At 44.9% G+C, this 6944-nt stretch overlaps 1 protein-coding gene across 1 annotated transcript in view; it reads left to right on the top strand.

Moving 5' to 3' along the window:
• The first annotated feature begins 485 nt into the window (after positions 1-485).
• Positions 486-6944, top strand: part of MGMT (O-6-methylguanine-DNA methyltransferase) — a 170303-nt gene continuing 163844 nt past the window's right edge. The window contains exon 1 of the mRNA XM_042788751.1: positions 486-630. The gene's annotated coding sequence lies outside the window, so the exon portion shown is untranslated. The remainder of the gene's footprint in view (positions 631-6944) is intronic.

Raw genomic sequence — 6944 nt, 5'->3', positions numbered from 1 at the left:
CCACAAATTCCAGTCTGAGTCACGGTCCTCATCCTCAACTTTGCAAATGAGCAAAAAGGGACGATTCCTGCACGCCGCCCGCCTTTGCCTGGTGCCCTTCATCATCCTGCCGTCACGTGCAAGCAGAACAAAGGACAAGCCCAGACAATTTTAAAAATAATAATAAATTAAAAAAATAGAAACTCAGTTATAAGGCCTGCATTTTGCGTCCAGGCGTGGTGGATTTGGGGCAGCAGCCGCACACATTTCAGCGCCTGAAAGAAAAACTGAGGTGCACGACCACCACAGCTGCAGCAGGCTCGGCCTCCTCCTGCGGTACAGCCCACGGGCCGTTATTTTCCGCTGGCCTTTTTTCGCAGAAACCCGTGTTTCTAACCACTTGGGTGACCCCCCCCGGCCCGGGGCGGCCCCTGCGACGAGCTCGCCCGGCCCGGCGCTGAGGGCGTTAGGCCGCGCTCGCCTAGGCCGCTCCGCCCGCCCGGGCACCGGCTTCCGGGCCGCGGGGAGAAGAAGTAGGGGGCCGGCCCGGCGGCTCCGCCCCGGCAGGCACAGCCCCTTCCGCGGTGTTCGTGGGGGGGGGACGCTCCGGCGGTTTCTCCGCCGTTCATCCCTCCTTCTCTTCGCGGGCAGGTGCGCGGGTGGGTGCGGGGGCTCCGGGGCGGCCGCCTCATGGCGGGCGGGGGTGGGGGTGGTGGTGGTGGTGGGGTGGCGGGAAGATGGCTGCGGGCCTCCGGGCCTGGCAGCGGGGCGAGCGGCGGCGGCTCCTTTCCTCCCTTAAATCCATATTCACCGGCATCCCCCTTCTTCCCGAGGGAGAGGAAACAGCCCTGTTTGAATCCGCTAGGCCCAGGGGTCGGCCGGTGATCGTTCCTGCGAGGTGGTGGTGCTGTAAAGCTTGGCCCAAGCCCCAGCTCTGTGAAACAACCCCCCCCCCCCTCGCCCAAGGGGAAGCGGTTTTGTGGGGGCTGTGGGAGCCGGGGCCCTCCTAAAAAGGCCGGGTTTTCCCCCGGGCCGGGGATGGAGCGGTGCGAGGGGTGGAGGCATGGCGGTGGCCTGTGGTCGCCTTAGGTCGCTGCGAAGCCGCGCCAAAATAATCTCCGTCAGCTTGATATTAACATCAAAACGGCCTTTCGCCATGGGCGTAAAAGCCCAGCTCTGCAACTGTTTGTAGAACAGGGATGATGGTGTAACTGCTCGCAGTTATTAAAGTAAATGTAAAGAATTACTCTTTTTTTTTTTTTTTTTTTTTTTTTTTTGTTGTTGTTGTTGTTGTTGTTTTTTTGCCCCCGACTACCAAATAAAGCTGTTGCCGAGTTTGATCTTATTTTTGTGAAGCGGAGGCCCTTGTGAAATGGTAAGGTGCAGTCGCTACCAGGGTCTCGTGCAGGAAAGCCTCCATTTTATAAACGGGGCTATAACGCTTAGTTTAGAGATGACTGTCGCAGCTCAGCTTTTGCGGCCCGGACTTGTGCCCCCCTTGCACAGAAGACGAGGGTTATCTTCTGGCGGGGTCTGTTTGGATGACAGGGTTCCCTTGTGAACCTGATGAAGGTTTTGGCCTCTCGGCCCTGCTTGTCTCCTTAATGCACGGGGGACCAAAACTGGCGGTGTAAGGGCTCTGAACTGCCTCTCTGGCCTTTGGTCTTCCCTCGCTTGCATGGACAGGCAGTTTAAGCAGGGCCATGATCAGGCATCTCCTCTCGCATGACAGTGCCTCCCTGCCCTGTGGTGTGGAAGCCCGCAGGAGGACTGGGAGCTGAAAGGCTCCTCTAGCACCTCTGTTCCCCCACCTGCGCCCCGGGCACCCCTTTGGGAAGGCTCCTCTCTGGTCTCTGCGGGAAGAAGCGAGCAGAGATGATGCACCTTTACGTCTGCCTCTTGTGTCAAGACCTGAAGGGTTAGTAAACGTGGGACAACCTGGCTCTGGTTTTCAGGGTAGTGCTTACAGCCTCGTAACAGAAGCACAGGTACCACGGAATATCTTGTTTTAAACCCAAGTTATTCAGGTCTTAATTTTACCCTCTTGAACAGGTCCCCCTCCCTGCTCTGGCTTGATTCATCTTTTAAATTCCTTAATGTGTGTTTGACTGTGATGTTTGTAAAGCTTATTGCCTCCAGGGCAAAACCCCACCCCTGTAATGCAGGTCACTTCTGTTTAAAAACATCCAGTTGGGTGAAATTTGCTTATTTGTTTTCTTGTGAATGTTTTGTCAGTCTGTGACACAGTTTTTCCAAGTAAAAGTTTTGTTTTCTTTGTTTTCAAACAGAAATGTTCCAAATGTGGACAATTCTACCAAAAGCTTCAAGCTTCAGAGGAAAAAAAGATGTAGCCATGTGAGCTTGCAAGGTGGCTTTAGCAATTCCTATCTGCATTCTGATCCATGACAAGTTAATTACACCAATTACACCAGCAACTGAACAGAAGCTCTATAGGAAACTGTTGTAGTTATATTGCAACTTGTGTTACCGTGACTACTTTATCTCTTGATAACTCTGTAATTAACTTGTCACCACTGTTTAATGCTTAACGTATGTAGAGAATCAGTTAATGGCATCACTAAAGGGATAGTAGCCTGAAGGAGAAGCTCATGCCCTTTGGGAAGGTTATCGGGGTTTCCTTGAATGGCTAATTTAAGGACTTGTGCAGAAAAAAGTATTAAGTTTGTTATGGGAAGTGTGGATAAGATGGAAAGGCTGCACCAGAGAAACTCTGTTTAAACTGACTTCAGTGACAAGGGAAAAACCGTTAGAAGGAACAGTAATGCAGAAAATCCAAAGGAGAACATGTCAAGGGCATGGATGGCTGTTTTTGTACTGTTCTTTCCCTGTGCAATCAGGGTTTTGGTTGAGTGAGAAGGACTGATGTTTATGAATTAAACCTCCATACGCTGGCTGCTATACCTGCTCGAGCTCTACCCAGTGCAGAATTTCCCTGTGAGCCATGTCCTCCACCTCTGACACAAACGGTGACATCCTCACTTGTGGTGTCTGAAAGGTAGTTTCAGCAGTGGTGCTCATTCTGGTGTTGGTGCTGTAAGAACTTTGTGGGAACAAATTGTATGTCCTGACTTGTTGGGGTGTTTTAACATCAGCCTCAGGACTAACGAGCCATTCTGCCTGGGATGCAGCTGACCTAAATTAAACTTCTTTTCTGTAAAGAGAGCGAAGCAAAAAAAAAAAAAGTCTCATTGCTTGAGGTAATTGTAAACATCTCTCATTTTATATTTCACAGAACAATACATTAAATTTTGAATGTGTGAAACTTCTAAATACATCCTGAAGGCATTAGTATTCAATCTAATACGTTTTAAAGATTTCCTGCATTAGAATAATTTCCTGTTTGTAACACTGGTGAAGTCAGCAGGTGCCGAACCCGGTCTGTGTTGCCCATTCCCAGAAGTTGTCGGGTGAAGCTGAGTACACATCCCACCAATCGCCTAACTCGTAAAAGCAAGCACTTGTTAAATCTATTTGTTTTTATTATGGACATCGATCTGCCAGTCGCAATAATGCATTTATGGACATTTTTCTGCAAGCGCAGCGCTGGTGGCAGTTTTTACTGACAAATTGAGTCATATGGACAGTAGTTCAAAATACGCTTACTTTATTGACGGATTGTGCAATTCTCTAGTTTACCAAGTGTTCATAAGATACCTGGACCGGTGAAGAGAATGTAACTTCTAGTTCTTGAGTTTCTTACCACTGCTGATAGCTGTGAAGGTTGCCTGTGAAGTCGAGGGCTTCGGTTGTGCTAATTTATCTGAAGGTACAATGAGCAAAACCTTCCCAATGAAAGGAAAAATCCTGTGTTAAAGTTTGGTTCCTGTAAGGCTAATGTTATCACCCAGCACAGCTGCGTTTGGGCCAGTATTAAGTCAAACATACAGCTGGAGGAGCAACCAAACTATAAAACCAGACCAAACCTGTACTGAAGTATTTTCCAGAAATACAAACTGTAATTTTAAAACTGATGATCTATTTGTGTGGTCTGGACTACTGTTTAAAAAAAGTCAGATGTATTTGAATGTCAATAAAACTTGTGTGGCTTTGGAGTTTTATGGAAGTTGAGTAACTGTGAAAGATTTTCTTTGGAAATATGTCACCATGTTGATGCTTTTTGATAATTCTTTTTCAAGTTCTTTACTTATTTACTGTTTTGTATCAGCAGAGCAAACGCACCCTGTCCTGATGTCTGTCAGGACTGTCTGCTATCTATTCATTTATGCTGTGCCAAATTAAATGGTATAAATAATCTCAGGTTTCTTTTCAAGTCACTTGTAAAACTTGGACATGCAGCTGAAATTCTCCCCAATGCAGTGGAGGTTCTGAAGGTGATTAAAAATACTTAGATCTGAACAAGCCACCTTTAATCTCCAGGAGGAACAGGGGAGTCCATTGTTACAAAGGTTCTGACTTCCCCTCTGCTTTTCAGGTGAAATAGCAGTAAAATAGCACTGCTGACAGAGGGCCTGTAGTCTTGGGCAGCTTGGCAGAGGGGAATACAGAATAATTCTGCCTCTCTCAAAGCAGGAGCTGACGGCATCCGGAGAAGCAGCGAGCGCCGGTTCAGATCGCAGCGTTACGTTCACTGCCCGGTGTGTGGCCGAGCTGTGGGTCTTGGGATGGGCAGCTGGGGATGCTGGGTTTGGGCTCAGAAACTGGCTTTTACTTTACATTCAGAAATCCCACTTCTGAGTCAGGAAGTTTGAATCCCCCGTTTTTGAGGGGCGTGATGGTGTACCAGTAAAAATCAGAAAATGCTTCGCCTGTTTTTTACAGTACTCAGTAGCTATGTGCCGTGGGGGCTGTTGAAGATGGGATACTGAAGAGATGGACTTTTGGTCTTGCCTGATGGGTGCATTTTCAGGTTTTAAGTATTATTCACATGCCACTATTCAGTGCATTATGCTCAGATTAATGAAATCAGTCTTTTGGTAAAGCAGTGTGTTTTAGCAGCACAGCACACTGAAGTCAGATCTGCTTTGTTTTCTGAATCGTGCCATCTACATGCTCCGAGTGCAAATTTAACTCCCTCCAGGTAGCTGCATTAGCAGATAGCAAGTATTAGTGCTGTCTTGTAAATGTTGCTGCTGCATAATCATCATTCAATAATATTTAAATTATCTGACTGCTTTAGATCAGTCAGTACAATGCAAACAGTAACGTTATCTTTGATTGTTTGTATATTCAAGTATGCAGAAGGTCTGTTAATTAGTTAAACTTTTTAATAAACACCTAAAGTATACTTAAGGCCCTGTGAAAAGATTAATTTCTGTTTCATGTATAAAAACCACAAGGTGGTACAGCATCTGAAAATACCCGTGAGATGCACAGACTCACCTTGGCTGCAGTGGGCTGGCAGTGGCCGACGGCATCTTTTTTAGACAGTGGGCAGCGTCCTGGAGAAACAACTGACAAAACTTCCATTTCCCCTTTGTCTTTTCCCCACTGGAGTTTAGTATAATCGCATAGAATTTAGTGGGAAGGGTGGGGGGAAAACGGAAATCTCTTACACAGCCTCCTGCTGACACCAGAGCTACCTCTGGTTATTTGCTGGCTTCACTCGGTGAAATACCAAGATTTCTGGCAGGTTGGTTGAGAAAGGAGATGGACTTTATTCAAACTGGCCATAGTTGTTTGGGGTTTTTTCATTTGTGTTTTTTTGGTTGGTTTGGTTTGGTTTGTTTGTTTTGTTGCTGTTGTTTTGCTTTGCTTTTTTTTTTTTCCCCCCCCGGAAGATAAGTGACTTAGTTGGGTTTGAATCCTACTTAGGCAGCGTGGATCATCATCTCCTTGTAGCTTTGAGGTTTAGGTGGTGGGATGGAAGGCTTGTCTGGAAGGACAAGCTGGTTCTACTGCCCATGTTGTGCTTTCAGAAAGTGGCACTGAGGTCTGACAAAGCAAAGTGTTAATCTGAGAGGAACTTTTTTAAATAAAGGCTTGTGGTTTTTTTTTTTTTTTTTTTTTTTTTTTTTTTTTTTTTTTTTAATAGTAGTACTATTTTGTTTTCACCAATTACACGAGTTGCGTGTTAGTGAATGCACCTTGGTTTATGTTATTGGTAATACTTACAGCCTGGATTTGAATGCTTTTCAGTTGTCTTTTTGTGCAGCTATATTTGATTCCATAGTGAGAGTTTCTAAGAATATGATTAACCCTATGGGTCATCTTATAATGTAATTATTAATGATTGATTCTGTTTATCCTTGAAATCAATATGAGAAGCAAAATTGTTTGGCATGTATTTGGGGTTGATTTCTAACATTCAGCAAACATGATCTTGTGACAAGTCTAGTATTGGTTTATTACTCAGAACATGTTTGATGAATCTGAAGTGTGTAATTAGTTTTATATAATGATGGTGATATGTGGTGTTTTTTACATGACTTATGTTAATATGGCCAATAGTGTTAACATCTCCTGCCACTAATAGTTAGGGTGGGGATGTATAGTAATTGATCTTCCTGGGAGTGCTGTAATGTAAAAACAATTCAGGCTGTTTGAAGTATATTTTACAAGTGTGCATTGGGCCTTTGGGATGTTATACTGAAAAACCCAATTGTACAGTTACCATGGGAACCCAATTAGAATAGATTGCTTGAGTTTTTTTCAGTCTTTCATCTTGACCAAAAATCTAATGTACTTTAAATGTTTTCATATGGAATTTTATTCATATACTGCCTTGATATAATAGCTGTTTTTAAATTTTAGCACTGAAACCAGAGAGTATTATGTTCTGCGGATCCTGAGGACTTGTCTTTCAAGGAGAATCTTCCTTTACTCTTTAAAAGTTGATGAACTGAGAAAAATACTTTTTATAAATCTAAGAGTCCTCACGGTAGTGCTGCCATCACATGTACTTTCCAGGCTGCAGTCCTGTGAAAGTAAACAGGAAAGTGTCTCAAACCCCGAGAACTTCTGTTCTAGACTATCAACAAATTATG

The sequence above is a fragment of the Tyto alba genome, unplaced genomic scaffold (assembly GCF_018691265.1).
Source record: "Tyto alba isolate M040663 unplaced genomic scaffold, T.alba_DEE_v4.0 Super-Scaffold_1, whole genome shotgun sequence".
Classification (NCBI taxonomy): domain Eukaryota; kingdom Metazoa; phylum Chordata; class Aves; order Strigiformes; family Tytonidae; genus Tyto; species Tyto alba.
Note: the sequence above shows the minus strand (reverse complement) of the source record. Positions and strands in the feature narration are given on the sequence as shown.